Source organism: Fundulus heteroclitus, unplaced genomic scaffold (genome assembly GCF_011125445.2).
Source record: "Fundulus heteroclitus isolate FHET01 unplaced genomic scaffold, MU-UCD_Fhet_4.1 scaffold_656, whole genome shotgun sequence".
NCBI lineage: Eukaryota > Metazoa > Chordata > Actinopteri > Cyprinodontiformes > Fundulidae > Fundulus > Fundulus heteroclitus.
In genome coordinates, this window is record NW_023397095.1 from 11278 (window position 1) to 31826 (window position 20549).

At 37.6% G+C, this 20549-nt stretch overlaps 1 long non-coding RNA gene across 1 annotated transcript; it reads right to left on the bottom strand.

Annotated features, from left to right (window-relative positions):
* Window positions 1–16251: 16251 nt before the first annotated feature.
* Window positions 16252–16662, bottom strand: LOC118561530. The gene is made up of 2 exons (XR_004930109.1): window positions 16600–16662; window positions 16252–16351 (listed from the first exon to the last, which is right to left on the bottom strand). It is a non-coding gene; the product is annotated as an uncharacterized LOC118561530 (long non-coding RNA).
* Window positions 16663–20549: the final 3887 nt, after the last annotated feature.

Consider the following 20549-nt stretch of genomic DNA (forward strand, 5'->3'; position numbering starts at 1 on the left):
AACCATGGGTCTTTCTGCGTGATGTTTGCATGTTTTCCCTGTGCATGCGTGGATTCTCTCCGGGTACAAATAGTTTGTGGAAAATACATTGATTTCTCCATTTTCACTTTTAAAAAAACAGTGTACAACTTTCAAAAACTTCAATACATGCTGTGAGAGAATTGTTACACCTTATTTGAAGAATACATCCTTAAAATCTGAGCTGATTACACCAAAACATTGATTTTAGGTAAATTTTTATAGTTTTCAGGGTTTTTTTCACACTTTTGGAAATAGGCCTTGCCCACTTGTTTCAATCATTACCATATTTAATACTTTAGTTCAGGGCTATGACTAGAAGGGAATAAAGAAGGTCTTGTAAAAATCCAAACAGCCATTCTTACGTAGTAGATTTCTTGACATCACAGCGCCCCCTAGTGATGGACAATCCTCAAACACAGGACACGTGTGGTAAATCTTTTTTGGAGTGTGGGTTATGAAGGACATGTTCAAATCTGTTATGGTTTGAGAATAATAAGCAATTATATTTAGAGCTAGCTAGCTAACAATCACTTTAGCATTACTTTTCGAAAAAGTCAAAATTAAAAAAATCCGCCGTGATAACTTTTTTTATTTGTCCATTACACGGTTATATATGGAGTTTTGCGTGGATTGCACAAAAATGTAGGAGGAGTTTAACAAGAAAGGTTTAACCTTTGTAGCTATGTAGCGCGAAAAGTAGCTGGGAAGCGAAAGGTGTGCCAATTCCCTTTATGATGCAGAATAATCCATTAAACAAAGTGATATGAAGTTTTTTTTAGTGTGGGACCAGTAGTTTGGTGGTTATAGGCCGAAATGCCTTTTTTTGTTATAGCGCCCTTGTGGAGGGGTCTGAATTTCTGGGTTTGAGTAGCGGTGCACATTCTGATGCCTGATTAGAGAGACATAGGCTGCACCTTATGTCAAAACTTGATTTATGACCCTTGATTTATGACATATGTCACCCCCCTCCACTTCCTGACCCCCTCCCCATTTTATGACACCTCTCACCCCATGTAACCCCTTAACCCCTCCACACACACACACACACACACACACACACACACACACACACACACACACACACACTCTCTCTCTCTCTCTCTCTCTCTCTCACTCTTCACAGCCGCATTCAAGCAGTCTCTCCTTTACTCATTCAAACACAATGATCCCATTTTAAACGACACATTATGTTGGACAAGATATGACAAAGACAACATATCAGACAGCTTGCAAGCAAAGGGTGTTCTGCAACACTTTTTTTCTCCTATGGAACCTCCTTGTCTAACCGCCGTGTTTTCAAAAACTCCCAATTTGTTTCTCTGGGATCCCCTGTTAAATCTCTTCATTTATTGATAATAGCTTCCTGGAATTTTAGCTATTTTTTGTTTGTTAAATCACCCCTTAAACCTGCGATGTATTCTTTTACGCATGTAGCTAAATGTTTTATTTTAACAGGGTCCTGCTGTTCAATGAATTTCCAGTCCTTATTCTAGAGCTGTTTTAATGTTTTACTTTGTCCCTTTGCCATTTTTATAAATTTGGTCCAGTCCTGTAACACACAGGGTTTTCTATAGGCTGGGATTTTCACACCGTGGGGTAACAATAAAAATACCTGTTGTAATTCTCACTTCAACTCTTTCGAGTGGGGAATTCTTGCTTACAACATCCACAAGTGGCTTGTTACTCACAATCCCACTGTTTTTAAATGAAAAGAAAATACCTAGTGGTACTTAATTTTCCAAAGACACACACATAAACATTTCTCACATTTAAGACAGAAATTCACAATAAACAAGATCTTATATGCAATTGTCAACAATATGTTTATAAAGTGTTAAATCTATATCTAAATGTTAAATTTAAATCTAAATGTTAAATGTAAATGTTAAATCTATATCTAAATGCTAAATCTATATCTAAATGTTAAATCTATATCTAAATGTTAAATGTTAAATGTAAATGTTAAATCTATATCTAAATGTTAAATTTAAATCTAAATGTTAAATCTATATTTAAATGTTAAATGTATATCTAAATGTTAAATTTACATCTAAATGTTAAATCTATATCTAAATGTTAAATGTAAATGTTAAATCTATATCTAAATGTTAAATCTATATGTAAATGTTAAATGTTAAATCTAAATGTTAAATCTATATCCAAATGTTAAATTTAAATCTAAATGTTAAATCTATATCTAAATGTTAAATTTAAATCTAAATGTTAAATCTATATCTAAATGTTAAATGTATATCTAAATGTTAAATGTAAATGTTAAATCTATATCTAAATGTTAAATGTAAATGTTAAATCTATATCTAAATGTTAAATTATAATCTAAATGTTAAATCTATATCTAAATGTTAAATGTTAAATCTAAATGCTTAAATCTATATCTAAATGTTAAATTTAAATCTAAATGTTAAATCTATATCTAAATGTTAAATGTTAAATCTAAATGCTAAATCTATATCTAAATGTTAAATCTATATCTAAATGTTAAATCTATATCTAAATGTTAAATTTAAATCTAAATGTTAAATCTATATCTAAATGTTAAATGTAAATGTTAAATCTATATCTAAATGTTAAATTTAAATCTAAATGTTAAATCTATATCTAAATGTTAAATGTATATCTAAATGTTAAATGTTAAATGTAAATGTTAAATCTATATCTAAATGTTAAATGTAAATGTTAAATCTATATCTAAATGTTAAATCTATATCTAAATGTTAAATGTTAAATCTAAATGTTAAATCTATATATAAATGTTAAATTTAAATCTAAATGTTAAATCTATATCTAAATGTTAAATCTATATATAAATGTTAAATTTAAATCTAAATGTTAAATCTATATCTAAATGTTAAATTTAAATCTAAATGTTAAATCTATATCTAAATGTTAAATCTATATCTAAATGTTAAATGTTAAATCTAAATGCTAAATCTATATCTAAATGTTAAATCTATATCTAAATGTTAAATGTTAAATCTAAATGTTAAATCTATATCTAAATGTTAAATCTAAATGTTAAATCTATATCTAAATCTTAAATTTAAATCTAAATGTTAAATCTATATCTAAATCTTAAATTTAAATCTAAATGTTAAATCTATATCTAAATATTAAATCTATATCTAAATGTTAAATGTTAAATGTAAATGTTAAATCTATATCTAAATGTTAAATCTATATCTAAATGTTAAATTTAAATCTAAATGTTAAATGTAAATGTTAAATCTATATCTAAATGCTAAATCTATATCTAAATGTTAAATCTATATCTAAATGTAAATGTTAAATCTATATACGAAATGTTAAATTTAAATCTAAATGTTAAATCTATATCTAAATGTTAAATCTATATTTAAATGTTAAATTTAAATCTAAATGTTAAATCTATATCTAAATGTTAAATGTTAAATGTAAATGTTAAATTTATATCTAAATGTTAAATCTATATCTAAATGTTAAATTTAATTCTAAATGTTAAATCTGTCATGATGCAGCCTGAAGGCTGCATTCTGAACACTCCTCGTTCCTTCCTCAGTGCAGCCCTGATTGGGAACACCTGACAGGACTGCAATCAGCCACGGACTCGCTCCACCTGCTCTCACCACTATAAGACTCACCTTCAGTTTGTCCTCGTTGCCGATTCGTCTCAGTCTCCTGAACACCATGCCTGTCTCGTTCATGCTCGTCTCCTGGTCCTGGTCCTGGTCCTGGTCCTGGTCCTGTTTGCTCCGGTCTGTTCTCACCTGCCAGTTTCCCGTACCCCTGCAACCTCCGTCTGGTAAATGACTTTGGCTTCATCATCCACTACCTGCTGTCTCAATAAACCTTTGGAAACCAGCTCTGTGTGTGTGTGTGTGCTGTGTCCGGGTTCATCCAAGACAAAATCATGACAAAATCTATATCTAAATGTTAAATTTACATCTAAATGCTAAATCTATATCTAAATGTTACATTTAAATCTAAATGTTAAATCTATATCTAAATGTTAAATGTTAAACGTAAATGTTAAATCTATATCTAAATGTTAAATCTATATTTAAATGTTATATCTAAATGTTTCGAAAATATGCAAATTGACCACGCCCCCTATCGGGTTCTCGCCCACACCACCGACCTTGGATCAGCCATGAGATCCATCTGTGGAGGACACTGTAAACATGCCGTACAGACGGCTGACAAGGCAACTTCCTATAACTATATAACTTTCTCCCTTTAACGGCAAAGTTTCTTGTTTTAATGAGAGACTTACAAGATTTTGATTGGCTCGCGGACTTCCTGTTTGCGGTAAGGCGTATTGTGTCACTTCCTGTTGTTGCTGTGTGAACGACGGAGCTTTGCTCCAGGCTCTCTCGCTTTTTATCTTTAAACCTCTTTGCTGTAACATCTGTTTCCAAACATAAGCACTTTTAAAACATTGTCTGTGGCTGCTCATCACGTTTGGGAACTCCTCGTGTTTCACACGGTTTGTTCTTTGGCGTGATAATAGGGCGTTAGCCTAGCGTTAGCCTAGCGCTAGCCAAGCCTTAGCCTCATAATGGCTTCTCCGTCCCTGACTAAGTCTCCTATCTGCTGCTCTCTGTGTCAGATGTTCAGTTATTCCTCTGCCTCCTTTAGTGATGATGGTACATGTAATAAATGTAGTGTTTTTGTAGCTTTGGAGGCGAGGGTGTCAGAATTGGAGACCCGGCTCCGTGCTGTTGAAAAACCAGCTGATAGCCGCTCTTTTGCTAGCGCGGAGCCGCATAGAGTAACTTCACGTAGCGAACCTAAAGCAGTAGCACCCGAGCAGCCTGGTAACCAGGCTGGCTAGGTGACAGTTCGTAGGAAGCATAGCTCTAGATTACAGACCCCAGATCACCACCAACCCATCTGCGTTTCTAATAAATTTTCCCCTCTGAGCGACAATCTCGCCGAGGAGCCGACCTTAATTATTGGCAGCTCCATAATGAGAAATGTGGCACTAAAGAAACCAGGGACCATAGTTAAATGCCTACCAGGGGCCAGAACAGGCGACATAGAATCCTACTTAAAACTACTGGCTAAGGATAAGCGTAAATACCGCAAAATTGTTATTCACGCTGGCGGTAATGACACCCGGTCACGCCGATCAGAGGTCACCAAAGTTGGTGTTGCTTCGGTTTGTGAGTTTGCTAAAACTATGTCGGACTCTGTAATTTTCTCTGGTCCCCTGCCTGATCTGACCAGTGATGACATGTTTAGCCGCATGTCATCATTCAACCGCTGGTTGTCTAGGTGGTGTCCAGAAAACGACCTGGGCTACATTGATAACTGGAGAACTTTCTGGGGAAAACCTGGTCTGATCCGGAGAGACGGCATCCATCCTACTTTGGAGGGTGCAGCTCTTCTTTCTAGGAACCTGGCCGGATTTATTAGTTCTCCTAAATGCTGACAACCCAGGGTCCAGACCAGGAAGCAGAGCCGTAGTTTAACACACCTCTCTGCGGCTTCTGTACTGTTACCCACCCATTATCCTATTGAGACGGTGTCTTTCCCACGGCCAAAACTTAACAGATCAAAAACTGATCTAAAAGGAACAAATCATAAAAACCTAATAAAAATCAATACGGTTCACCTTGAACCTAAAAATAAAACAATAAAATGTGGTCTATTAAATATAAGGTCTCTCCCTCTAAAGACTTTGTTAGTTAATGAATTGATTTCTGATAATCAGATTGATTTGTTTTGTCTCACAGAAACCTGGCTACAAGAGGACTACGTTAGTATAAATGAGTCAACCCCCTCCAGTTATTCAAATTTCCACATTTCCAGATCTGTGGGAAGAGGAGGAGGAGTGGCAACTATCTTTCAGTCTGATTTATTAATTAGTCCCAGGCCAACTAATAATTACAGTTCTTTTGAACATTTAACCCTCAGTTTCCCTCATCCAAACTGCAAAGCAATAAAACCTCTTCTGTTTGTTGTTTTGTATCGTCCACCAGGCCCTTACACTCAGTTTTTGGATGAGTTGTCAGATTTCTTATCTGATTTGGTGTTAAATACTGATAAGGTTATTATAGTGGGTGATTTTAACATCCATGTTGACACTGAATGTGATAACCTTAGTGTAGCCTTTAAAACTATCCTAGATTCAATTGGTTTTGCTCAAAATGTGCATAAACCGACGCACTCTCGGCTCCATACTTTAGACCTTGTTCTGACATATGGCATTGATTGTGAAGAATTAACAGTATTCTCTCACAACCCTGTCCTGTCTGATCATTTTTTAATAACATTTGAGTTTAATCTAACTGAGTTCTCCACCCCCAAAAGAGGGTTCCATTATAGTAGATTTTTATCGGATAATGCTGTATCAAAACTTAAAGACTCTGTCCCCTTTTTAATATCCTCAGTATTGCAGAAATGCCCTGTAGATGGCAGCATTGCTGTTTCTTCCCATTCACAAATCGATACCTTTGCTAACAATCTGACTTCCTCATTGCGTTCTGCATTAGACAATGTAGCTCCCTTGAAAAAGAAGGTGATTATTCACAGGAAGCTGGCTCCTTGGTTTAATTCAGAGCTGCGTTCCTTGAAGCACAATGTTAGGAAATTGGAAAGAAAATGGCGCTCTACACACCAAGAGGAATCCTACTTAATCTGGAGAGACAGACTATTGTTGTATAACAAGACCCTCCGCAGAGTTAGAGCAGCATATTTTTCATCATTAATTGAAGAGAGTAAAAATAATCCTAGATTTCTCTTTAGTACAGTTGCCAAACTTACCCAGAGCCACAGCTCTGTTGATCCATCCATTCCCTTAGCTCTTAGTAGTAATGATTTTATGGGATTCTTCATAAATAAAATTGATGCCATTAAAAATAAAATAATTGGCATCCTCCCAAACATGATTACCTCGTCCTCAGTAAGTGAGGCAGCATTGGAGGAATCTTTAGAATCTGCGCAGTGTTTGAACTGTTTAGAAGCAGTAGAGCTTTCTGAGCTATCTAAAATTTTAGCTTCATCTAAACCTTCTACCTGTATGTTAGACCCAATCCCAACCAAGTTGTTTAAGGACATATTCCCTTTGATCAGTGGCACTATTGTAGACATGATTAATCTATCCTTAGTAAATGGATATGTACCACAGGTTTTGAAAGTAGCTGTTATTAAACCTTTACTTAAGAAACCTTCTCTTGATCAAGATGAGTTAGTAAATTACAGACCTATATCTAATCTTCTTTACTTATCTAAAATTCTTGAGAAAGTAGTTGCTAATCAACTTTGTGAACATTTACAAAGTAATGACCTACTTGAGGAGTTTCAGTCAGGCTTCAGAGCTCATCATAGCACTGAAACAGCTCTGGTGAAGGTCACTAATGATATTCTCATGGCCTCAGATAATGGACTTGTGTCTATACTTGTCCTGTTAGATCTCAGTGCTGCGTTTGATACAGTTGATCACAATATTCTCCTACAAAGACTTGAACATACTGTAGGGATTAAGGGGAAAGCATTAGGCTGGTTTAAATCTTATCTGTCAGACAGATTCCAATTTGTTCATGTTAATAATAAATCTTCCTCAAACTCTAGGGTCACTTGTGGAGTACCATAGGGTTCAGTCCTTGGACCAATTCTATTTACTATATATATGCTTCCGATTGGCAAAATTATCAGACAGCATGGGATTAATTTCCACTGTTATGCTGATGATACACAGCTATATTTATCCATAAATCCTGATGAATCCAATCAATTACTTCGACTGCAGTCATGTCTTGATGACATCAAAAGCTGGATGACTTTAAATTTCCTGCATCTAAATTCTGACAAGACCGAAGTTGTAATCTTTGGGCCAGAGTCCTCAAAAAATAAACTTCTTAACCAATCACTTAATCTGGGTGGCATTAACCTGGCCCCTGGTAATAAAGTAAAAAATCTTGGTGTTATTTTTGACCAAGACATGTCATTTAAATCCCATATTAAACAGGTTTCCAGAGTTTCCTTTTTTCACCTCCGGAATATCGCCAAAATTAGAAACATTCTGTCCAGGAGCGATGCTGAAAAACTGGTCCATGCATTTGTTACTTCAAGGCTGGACTATTGTAATTCTTTACTATCAGGAAGTCCACAAAATGCAGTTCAAAGCCTTCAGCTGATCCAAAATGCTGCAGCAAGAGTTCTGATGAAAATCAACAAGAGGGATCATATTTCTCCAATTTTAGCTTCCCTTCATTGGCTTCCTGTTAAATCAAGAATAGAATTTAAAATTCTTCTTCTAACGTATAAAGCCCTTAATAATCAAGCTCCATCATATATCAGAGCTCTGATTACCCCGTATGTTCCTAACAGAGCACTTCGCTCTCAGACTGCAGGTCTGCTGGTGGTTCCTAGAGTCTCTAAAAGTAGAATGGGAGGCAGATCCTTTAGCTATCAGGCTCCTCTCCTGTGGAACCAACTCCCAGTTTTGGTCCGTGAGGCAGACACCCTGTCTACTTTTAAGACTAGGCTTAAAACTTTTCTTTTTGACAAAAATTATAACTAGTGGCTCATGTTACTCTCAGCTACCTTTATAGTTTTACTGCTATAGGCTTAGGCTACTGGAGTATATCAGGATCTAATTTTCTCACTCTATTGAGTTCTACTGTTCTTCAATTATGCATTATGTGTTGTCATTTCTGCTTTAACTTTCTGTTCTCTCTCTTTTCTCTTCATAGTAGGTACACCTGGTCTGGCGTTCTGTTAACTGTGACATCATCCAGAGAAGACGGCTCACCCGCTACTACCATCTAATGTAGAACAGATTACTGGATCAATGTGTGCTTCTGTGCTTTTTTGTCTCTCTTGTTGTGTCTCTGCTCTGTCTTCTGTAACCCCAGTCGGTCGAGGCAGATGACCGTTCATACTGAGCCCGGTTCTGCCGGAGGTTTTTCCTTCCCGTTAATGGGTGGTTTTTCTTCCCACTGTCGCTTCATGCTTGCTCAGTATGAGGGATTGCAGCAAAGCCATGTACAATGCAGATGACTCTTCCTGTGGCTCTACGGTTCCCCAGGAGTGAATGCTGCTTGTCGGGACTTTGATGCAATCAACTGGTTTCCTTATATAGGACATTTTTGACCAATCTGTATAATCTGACCCAATCTGTATAATATGATTGAACTTGACTTTGTAAAGTGCCTTGAGATGACATGTTTCATGATTTGGCGCTATATAAATAAAATTGAATTGAATTGAATCTTGCTCAAACAACATAATTTTCGTCTCATAACAACGCAACATAACCCGGCATCAGCTCGCGGGATATTTGAGTGTCATGGAGAAGAGGAGAGACGGAGGGGCGCCTTTTATTACTTTTTAAGAAGTCGTCATTTGTCGGAGGAATGTATTTCTGGACTGAGGAGTGACAAGGTAAGTCATAAATATACAGCAAGTCCTCTACTTGAAATTTGACCAATTCAGCAGTTATTTATAGTTAACAACTCTGCTTTGGATTCCCTTGCATTACTGTAGTACAGTCTCTGGCTCTGTTTACACGGTGAAAACAGGTTTGCGTTGCCTTTGTACTCTCCATTTACACACTACAAGGTTTAACTGTTGCTTTGGGGGACTTTCAGCTATAGCTGTGGGTTTATTTACAACAGTTTGCAGCCGAAACAGTCCTCCGCCAGCCGCTGTTTTCTTCTTCTGGGCAATTTGACGCGGAGCTTCAAAAATCACAGCGCTACTAGTGGTGCGGCATGGGAATTACACCGTTTAAGTACTCTGTAAACAGGGCCTGTGACTGCAAATGTTCTACATGGATGTTAATGAGATAGAGATAAGGATAAGCAGCTTAATATTTTTAACATGTCATGCATTTAATCATAAATTCTGCTGTAAAGATTAATAATCATGTGCTTAAAAGAGTCTTTTTAGTTTTTTTACGGTTTTTATATTAACCATAACATTTAACATTTAGATATAGATTTAACATTTACATTTAACATTTAACATTTAGATTTAAATTTAACATTTAGATATAGATTTAACATTTAGATATATATTTAACATTTAGATTTAAATTTAACATTTAGATATAGATTTAACATTTAGATTTAAATTTAACATTTGGATATAGATTTAACATTTAGATTTAACATTTAGATATAGATTTAACATTTAGATATAGATTTAACATTTACATTTAACATTTAGATATAGATTTAACATTTAGATTTAAATTTAACATTTAGATATACATTTAACATTTAGATATAGATTTAACATTTAGATTTAAATTTAACATTTAGATATAGATTTAACATTTACATTTAACATTTAGATATAGGTTTAACATTTAGATTTAAATTTAACATTTAGATATAGATTTAGCATTTAGATTTAAATTTAACATTTAGATATAGATTTAACATTTAGATTTAAATTTAACATTTAGACATAGATTTAACATTTAGATATAGATTTAACATTTATATATAGATTTAGCATTTAGATTTAACATTTAACATTTAGATATAGATTTAACATTTAGATTTAACATTTAACTATTTATTTTACTTTATAAACATATTGTTGACAATTGCATATAAGATCTTGTTTATTGTGAATTTCTGTCTTAAATGTGAGAAAAGGGAGTTAAATGTGAGAAAAGTGAGCTAAATAATCAAAATGTATCAGCTATAGAATTTTATCTGAAATTTTACATTCGGCACCCCATACACACAAGCACACACTGCAGACTTTAATTTTGTAGGACTCTGCCGCCCTCCCTCGAATTACACAGCCCTTTATATGGACGCTGATATCCTGTTTTTATTTCTACACAGACTTTTTGGGCATTGTTACCCCTTCGATTAAATCACAGACCTTTCGGGCTCTGTTACCCCTTTGCGTACCTATCAGTGCCAAGGATGATAGGGTTTGTTATCACGGACTTTGCTGGACTCCGTTGTCCCATCTATGCGCAATATCCCTCAGTCACTCACTCATACCTTTAAATAAACTCACTCACTCACCACTGCTGTCAATCCTCCCTCGGACTTCCCGTCAACGGTCAGAAACCTGGAGGCGAGATGGACTAGGCCCTTGAAAAAGGATCTAAATGCAGTGGCCACTGTCTTACTACCTGGTTCACCTCACCCACAGGAATCCTCTGGTATGTTGGGATCGGTTCGAAGGACCAATTAAAAGTCAGGTTCAAACACCGCCCGTCCCACTGGGAGGAGGCCCAGAGGGAGACCCAGGACACGCTGGAGGGACTATGTTTCTCTGCTGCCCTGGGAACGCCATGGGATTCCCCCGGAGGAGCTGGCCCAAGTGGCTGGGGAGAAGGATGTCTCCCCAACCTTGCTGACAATTTTTCCATTTCGTGTTTTTGATCTGAGCTTAGAATTGAAATATGAAAAACCAAGCCCTTTTTCGTTTTTGGTTTTACCATAAGAAACAAAAAACAAAATAACCAGTCCATTTTTTATTTTTTGTTTTTTGATTTGAAATTGAAAATAGAAAGAACGAATGATACACGGATTAGGAATTACCAAGGTACTTTTTATCAGTTTGATTAAACGGTATAATTCAACATAGAAAAAACAGAAAAACGGCCGTTTTACCGTTTTGTGGTTTCTGCACATAAAACCAAAATCCATTAAACGGCTTGATTTTGTTTTTTTGTTTTTGCCCCCAGAACTAAAATACCATTAAATTTTCATTTCAGAAGTGGGCGTGGCTTTCAAGCCCGCCGGTCCGGTGCCCTTCAAAATAAAGGCATGGCATGGAGAAACTTTCGTTGTATTTTCTGCCCTCATCGAAACTTCTGTGTTTTAAATTAAAGCAGGTCTAATACATATATAAATATATACATATATTTAGATGTAATATATATTTATAATTTTTATAGCTACAGGGTTTACTCGGAATAAAGTCATCTATTGAGTGTCAGAGAAATTTAACTGCGACAGGACAGACATGGCAAATTTGACACTCAGGACAGGTATTTTAAATGACCAGCAGATGTCGCTGTTCATTAATGTGACAGTTAATCACCAACCATATCCAGCATATTTTAACACCTCATAGTCAATAAATGAAACTTTTATGAAACGTGTGTTGTGTGTGGAACTTTATTTTTGTGGGGGAGAATTTTTTTAGATATATATCTGGGAAAACAGCCAATCGATCTCTTACTCTCTCTCTCTCTCTCTCTCTCTCTCTCTCTCTCTCTCTCTCTCTGTCTATCAATAAATATATATATATATATATATATATATATATATATATATATATTCACTTTGAATGTTGAATTCACTGTGCTTTAACGCATGTGCAAAGCATGTGCAAAGCTAGAAGGGCTACCACCCTTCTAGCTTCCCCTCTTATAGAGGCTCAGCCTATGGAGAGTGACACCTACTGGTGCCACCTGTTACATTCCTCCCCCTCATAATGCATCGGCGACCCGACGATGTACACAAAAAACTGTTACCCAAAAACAGAATTAATTTCTTCAGTACGGAACAGGGCAGTCTATAAAGGTTGGAATGCTGTCCTTCCTGACCTTCCTACCCCTCGATCCAAAGGTGGGTGAACTACTCTATATGGAATTGGGTCATAAAAGTCCTGAATTCTGTTGCGACCCCTTACTGAATGATTTCTGGTATACACCAGGTCCCCTTCCTGAAAATCTGGGGCAACATCCACATCCTGATTTCTCTGAGCTGTTCTGCTCTCTACTTTTTTGTTTACCATCTCATAGGCAGAATCTAGTGATTTTTGGTGCTCCTCTACCCACTCTTCCAAGGGCAGGTCAAGACCCCCATCATTTGCACTCAATCCCACAAACAAATCCACAGGCAACTGCGGTTTCCGACCAAACATCAAAAAGTAGGGAGTCATGCCAGTAGATTGATGGACTGTGGTATTATATGCAAAGGTGACTTGGGAAATATGCTGGGGCCACTTGCGTTTCTGTTCAGGTGGAAGAGTTGGAAGCAAGTCATGCAAGGTGCGATTAAAACGCTCACACTGCCCATTCCCCTCAGGATGATAAGGGGTAGTGCGACTTTTCTCGATTCCGTACAATTTACAGAGCTGTTGAACCAATTTACTTTCAAAATTTCGTCCTTGATCGGAATGTTGCTCCAAGCTTTGCTGTAGCCAGATGACTTAGTGGGTTGTTATCTGTGAAGACCGTGCATTTATTACCCAACAGATACTCTCTGAATTTTTCCGTAACAGCCCACTTAAGACCAACCAACTCTAACTTCATAGAGCTATAATTATTCATGTTCCGCTCGGTGGGCTTCAGACTGCGACTTGCGAACACTATAGGGCGCAATTTGCCCCCATGATCTTGAGAGAGTACTGCTCCCAACCCTGCATGACTGGCATCTACCTCCAAAACAAATGGCTTCTGGAAGTCTGCGTAAGCAAGAACAGGAGCTGTTACTAATGCAGCCTTGAGCTTGCAAAAACTCTGCTCACACTCCTCATCCCAGAAGCCACTCAAGGGCTTCTTAGGGGTTTTGCCCTTTTTCCCAGGAGGTAGCAACCTTGCAACAAGACGGTTTAAAGGGGAAGCCATGTTTGAAAAACCACAAATAAACATCCGATAGTAACTGGCAAACCCCAAAAATGAACGAAGTTCTGCCAAAGTAGTAGGTTGCCTCCAATCTCATACTGCCGCTACCTTGTCTGGGTCAGTAGAGACCCCCTCTTCTGATACTACGTGACCCAAATATTTAACTTTCTTCTGGAAAAAATGACATTTTGACAACTTGACCTTTAGCCCCTGGGCTTCTAACCTGGAAAATACCTGATCTAATCTTTCCAAGTGTTGTTCAACAGATGATGAAAAAACTATTACGTCATCTAAATACAACAGTAGTGACTGGTAACGACAATCCCCAAACAGACGCTCCATAAGGCGCTGAAAAGTACTGGGTGCGTTACACAATCCAAAAGGCATGCGATTAAACTCAAAAAGCCCAAATGGAGTGCAAAAAGCTGTTTTTTCCTTGTCCTTCTCAGCCATCTCAACCTGAGATGGCTGAGATTTGGCAAGTGTGTACCACTTGCCAAATCTAATGTCGTAAACCATTGTGCCCCCACCAAAGCATCCAAAGACTCATCAATTCTGGGTAAAGGAAATGCATCCTTCCTGGTTTTAGAGTTTAATTGCCTATAATCCACACACATACGCAATATTCCATCCTTCTTCTGCACTAAAACTATTGGTGAAGCATATGGACTACTGCTTTCCCTAATAACATGACTTTGTAGTAACTGTTGAATATGATTGCGAACCAAATCATACTGAGAAAGGAGAATGCGTCGATAAGGTTGTCGCACTGGTGTCTCATCCAGCAGGGGGATCTCATGGGTTACTAAATTTGTACTACCTACATCCAGCTCACTTCTTGCAAAGACTTGTTGTTTCTCTTCGCCCTGCAGATTTTCAAACTCCGGCAAGTTCAAGTCTATGTTAGGTACAATAGTTTCATGGCTAGCAATAAATGCCATACAACCATGGGAGTCAACTGAAACCTGAATTTTTGAATCATCTGTCACCAGAGTAGCAGTTTGAACAGTGGCTACAACTCTACAGGGTGTTAACCACACATCAGATTTTCCTACATTAGTAATAGGAATGAAAGTATCTCCCCTCTCTGCTTTCACTAAAGCAGGTGAAACCAATAATCCCTCTGAGAGACTGCCCTCCTCAGGACTGAGAGGTTCAACAACCAACTCAATTGGTTGGTGTAAAGGCATCTGTGGGCATGTCACTGGTACATAACAGAGACTACCAGCCGGAACACGGAAAGGTTTCTTACCCTGCACCCTGACCTGATGAGGGCTGGGAGAGTTGACCATCGCTTCCATCATTTGACAGTTTCTCAACATTCTTCTCCATCCCTGTGGCGCCTCCTTGAGTACCGGTGCTTCCCAAAGGTCAGAGACACATTGCCTATACAGCTCACGGTAAAGAGGGTCAAACACATTCATCCCCAAAACACCCGGTACATCCAATTTCTTTTGTCTCATGTAACTGTCCATTGGATCCTTGACTATCAATACACCTCGACGAGGAAGTAACACCCCCAGCACAACAACATCAAGCTCCACATAGCCAAGGTAAGGAATTTTTAACCCATTTTCTGCCTTTAAACCCAACCAACCACAGTCCTTTAACTCTTTTTCAGACAAATGGGCAAAATTATTCTTGAAAAAAGTCTCTGTTACAGTGGTTACCATAGAGCCACTGTCCAACAAACAGTTTATCCTCACTCCAGCAAAATTCACCTCCCCCTGCAGACACTCACCAACTAGATTACATACACTTGAGTTATTGACAACGGAGCCACGAAAACTGCCCACCAATGTTTGGCTCTGCACACTGGCGGGTTCTAGTTTTCCGTTTGCTCGGAAGGACTAGCTCGTTTCAGATCAGTACTAACAGCAGCTGTACAATTTCTGGCAATACGCCCACTCTTTTCACATCTGAAACAAAGCTAGAAGGGTTATACATAGATAACCTCATCTAGTTTATACTTGTAACAGGTGGCACCAGTAGGTGTCACTCTCCATAGGCTGAGCCTCTATAAAAGGGGAAGCTAGAAGGGTGGTAGCCAGGAGTTCACTTCCTGTGTCTGGGACCAGGGGTGTGGTGGATCCATGCTGTTGGCTGGCTGGGGTAGGTTGGGAGGAAAATGGTTTTTAAGTTTATCTTTCTCAATATGTTTTTTTGCTGATTTGGTGTTTTTTATACAGGGCCGCATTATCAGTATTCCAGTGGTAGCGTTACCTGGGCGTGTGGTTGTTCGACGCCACAGGTAGGCTTTTACATTTACTGTTTTTGTGTCACCTGGGCGTGTTTGATGCTGCAGGTAGGCTTTTATATATGCTGTTTTAAGTGACGCAGGTAAGCAGTGTTTTAATGTGGTTAGATTGATTTGATTAAAGTGTTTTAATGAGTATTTAGTAATTTTGTATTTTTGTTTTGACAGGGTTGTCACTGCTTCCTGCTGTCCTTTAGAGTTTGATTTTCTTTTCTGTTAGTCTGCCCGGTTTGGATTGTTTTTTTGTTTGAGTACTTGTGTGGGTGGACTAACAACTTTGCATTTATTTTGTTTTCTTTTCACTCCCTGTATGTTTATATTCCTGCAAAATTTTAGATATTGGCACCTGTACTATACTGTTATCACTACGTGTTGGATACACTTTGTATGTTAACGCAGATTAACAGCAAGCCAAACTCAATTTTCATGAGCCAGGAAGCTGAGCGTCTTGCTCCTTTATTACGGTCTTCTCACAATGTAGTACAATTGTGCAGGAAGCTCAATGAAAGCACTGAGTGAAACTACAAACAGAAACAAAAATAAAATGTGCATCAGCTCTAAATGCACAGAACAAACTTCCAGCATTAGAAAACATAAATTAGAATTAACCCCAGCTGTTGCTAAGAAAACAGTTGCGCCAGCGATTACTACCATCCAAGAAAAAACTATTGGGACATGGCTAATTCCTGGAAAACGCATTTAGGAAAAACGATCTCTAAATAAATTATAATAAAACATATAGTGCCAACATAACACAGATTGAACTTACAGCCATTGCTTTCGGAGGTGTTGGAAAAGATTTACAACACAGGAGGCGAAGTTTGTACGGTAATAGCACTCTGCAAATATCACTTCCTTACTACCGCTACCTCTGATACCCACAATGCAATGCTGCCTCAAAATTCGCCTTCAAAATAAAATACAGATAAACCAATACTGTAAAAGTCCTTCTTCTCAAACCAAATTATTAAGAGACACCTCCGACTTTTAACCTTGGGCAGAACATGTACCTTATTTATATACAATAAAGCTTGGTAAAATTAACGTTCTTTTGGTTATGTTTCCCTTTTGGTCACAGCCACCATAAGCATTAACTCTCAGACCTGTAACATACTACAACTCTTACTTTGGAAAAATGTGCTAAACTACATTTTTTTTTTTAATTTTAAAGTTATAAAGTACTTAAATATTTTACTAAATATATATTACTAAAAGTATTATCCAAATTTTACCTAATACAAGTGAAATAAAAAAGAGCTTGTTGAAGTCGAAATCTAGAGACGTTAAATTAATGTAGCATTGAGTCAGGTCACAAGCTTCAGATCACAATCAAAACTGAATTTAATCTGGCATGTAAACATTACTCATTCATTACAACTATCAAAATGACAAGGAAAAGAAAAATTGTTTGACTTACCGTGGAAATTCTGATCATATTTCAACTTCCTTATAATCTCTTTTTCCGCTAAACTGTAAAAGATTATTGCTCTACTGACCTTAATTGATGGCTGATCATTATTGGCTTGGACTTCATTACACTAAGCATGTAATTGGTCTGATTGTGTCTGGTGGTGTGGTTGCAAGGCAGTGGCCATGAGATAAAAACTCAATACGAGCACATTTAATCAAATTAAATAACTAACCAAAGCTCAAACATCTTTGAATTAAAGTAAAAATCAATGACAACACATGAAAATGTCATGTTTTTAGAGGCCATGTTTTAATTAATGTTATACAGGACTGTCTCAGAAAATTAGAATATTGTGATAAAGTTCTTTATTTTCTGTAATGCAATTAAAAAACATGAAATGTCATACATTCTAGATTCCTTACAAATCAACTGAAATATCGCAAGCCTTTTATTGTTTTAATATCGCTGATTATGGCTTACAGCTTAAGAAACCCAAATATTCTATCTCAAAATATTAGAATATTGTGAAAAAGTATACTAGTAGGCTATTCAACTAATCACTTAAATCGTCTAATTAACTCGAAACACCTGCAAGGGTTTCCTGAGCCTTGAAAAACACTCAGCTTGGTTCAGTAAACTAAATCACAACTATGGGGAAGACTGCTGATCTGACTGCTGTCCAGAAGACCATCATTGACACCCTCCATCAGGAGGGTAAGACACAAAAAGAAATTTCTCAAAGAGCAGGCTGTTCACAGAGTGCAGTTTCAAAGCACATTCACAAAAAGTGTGTTGGAAGGGGGAAATGTGGCAGGAAACGCTGCACAACCAAGAGAGGTGACCGCAGCCTTAACAGCATTGTGAAGAAGAGCCGCTTCCAGAATTTAGGGGAGCTTCAAAGACAGTAGACTGAAGCTGGAATCCAGGTATCAAAAGCCACTGTTCACAGACGTGTCCGGGAAATGGGCTACAATAGCCGTATTCCCATGGTCAAGCCACTTCTGAACTCAAGACAACGAAAGAAGCGTCTGACTTGGGCTATGGAAAAGAAGCACCGGACAGTTGCAGAGTGGTCCAAAGTCCTCTTTTCAGACGAAAGCAAGTTTTGTATGTCATTTGGTAGTCAAGGCGCCAGAGTCTGGAGAAAGGCTGGAGAGGCGCAAAATCCAAGTTGCTTGAAATCCAGTGTGAAGTTCCCACAGTCAACGATGGTTTGGGGAGCCATGTCAGCTGCTAGTGTTGGTCCAATGTGTTTCATCGAGTCCAGAGTAAATGCAGCTGTGTACCAAGAGATTTTAGAGCACTACATGCTTCCATCTGCTGAAAAGCTCTATAGAGATGATGATTTCATTTTCCAGCATGATCCGGCACCTGCCCACAGTGCCAAAACCACCAGTAACTGGTGTACTGACCATGGCATTACTGTCCTTGATTGGCCAGCCAATTCCCCTGACCTGAACCCCAAAGAGAATTTGTGGGGTATTGTGAAGAAGAAGCTGAAAGACACCCGACCCAACAATGCAAATGAGCTAAAGGCCGCTATTGAAGCATCCTGGGCATCTATAACACCTCAGCAATGGCACAGGCTGATTGCCTCCATGCCACGCCGCATTGATGCAGTAATCTGTGCAAAAGGATTCCCAACCAAGTACTGAGTGCATTAATGGACATTTTCAAATGTTTGATTTTGTTTTGCTGTTATAATTATTTTTTTTTACTTGGTCTGAGGAAATATTCTAATATTTTGAGATAGGATTTTTGAGTTTTCTTCAGCTGTATGCCATAATCAGCGATATTAAAACAATAAAAGGCTTGCGATATTTCAGTTGATTTGTAATGAATCTAGAATGTATGACATTTCATGTTTTTTAATTGCATTACAGAAAATAAAGAACTTTATCACAATATTCTAATTTTCTGAGACAGTCCTGTACCTGTAAAGAAAAAAAAATGGTGAAAATGGTTTCCAGGGCAAGAGTGTTGTCTTAGAGATCCCTGCAGTTCAAACTCAGTACTGCTAATAAAAATGATGGAGAAGGATTTGTATTTTGTATGTGAAATTATTCCTCAGAATTCAGAGTCAAAATTCATGGGCCAAGTGTTGCTGTTTAAATAAATCTGATATGAGGTGGATGTGATTTTTGTCACCCTACAACTTATAAAAGTTACTTTGTGAATGATAATAATACTTTATCTGCGACAGACTGGCGACCTGTCCAGGGTGTACCCCGTCTCTGGCCCAGTGAACGCTGGAGATAGGCACCAGCAACCCCCGCGACCCCATGAGGGATTAAGCAGATTAGAAAATGGATGGATGCATGGTGTGGAATGTATTAACTTTGATCCGTTTCTTACACTTTTATGAAGGTTTAACATGTGTTTATATGCTTTAATATGCTTTTAAGATAGCTGGCAGAAAGCTTCAAAACCGGGCCTGTTGGTAAAAGAATTTGGAATTCTTGGAATTTGCAAGACGGGTTTCTGTCTTGCAAAACCTTTTGTTGGTAGCACAAGGTCCGGGGTTGTGGTCAGCGGCTTGCAGGCGATGACCGGAAGAACCAGTGTAGCGTAGCAGCCTGCAAGCAATGACCAGAAGAACCAGAACAAGGCCGCCAAAGAAGCAACCCCATATAGGGTAGAAGTATTGTTAAGGTGTGTCATTTGCTCATGTAACGGTGTGTCATTCGCTCATGTAACTCTGTGAGACCCTCCCCTTTGAAGTTAATAAACAATAAGAGCCTGCACAAGGAAGAGGACAGAGTTGTTGCTCGCAGGTGTCGGCTGGTGCAACTTCTCTCCCTTTGCAAAGGTGAAACTTCAATTCTGTTTCCTTGGCTAAGTTTTTGTTGCACTCTTAGACTAAGTCCTGCACATGACTCAACGGACCCGGGGAAGCAAGCGGCTTCAACAATGAATAATAGTTTATGCCCTTTATGTTACATGGAGAATATTTGAAATATCTGTGGCCCATCTTCCCAAAGTAAGAGTTGTAGTATGAACTAGATGAGGTTATCTATGTATACTACAAGTTTGGTGGCACTGCAATGATCTATAGTGTACTTGTTGGCTATATTATGCTTATAATAACAATGATAAGCATATTATCTATTAAAAATTAAGTTTAGCACATTTTCCCAAAGTAAGAGTTGTAGTATAAACTAGATGAGGTTATCTATGTATTCTACAAGTTTGATGGCACTACAATGATCTATGGTGTAGTCATTGCCCATTTTATAATTATTCTAATAATAAAATAGAGGTGCCATTTGCCATTTAGGCTTTGGAAAATTCCTCAAAAAATTTATTAT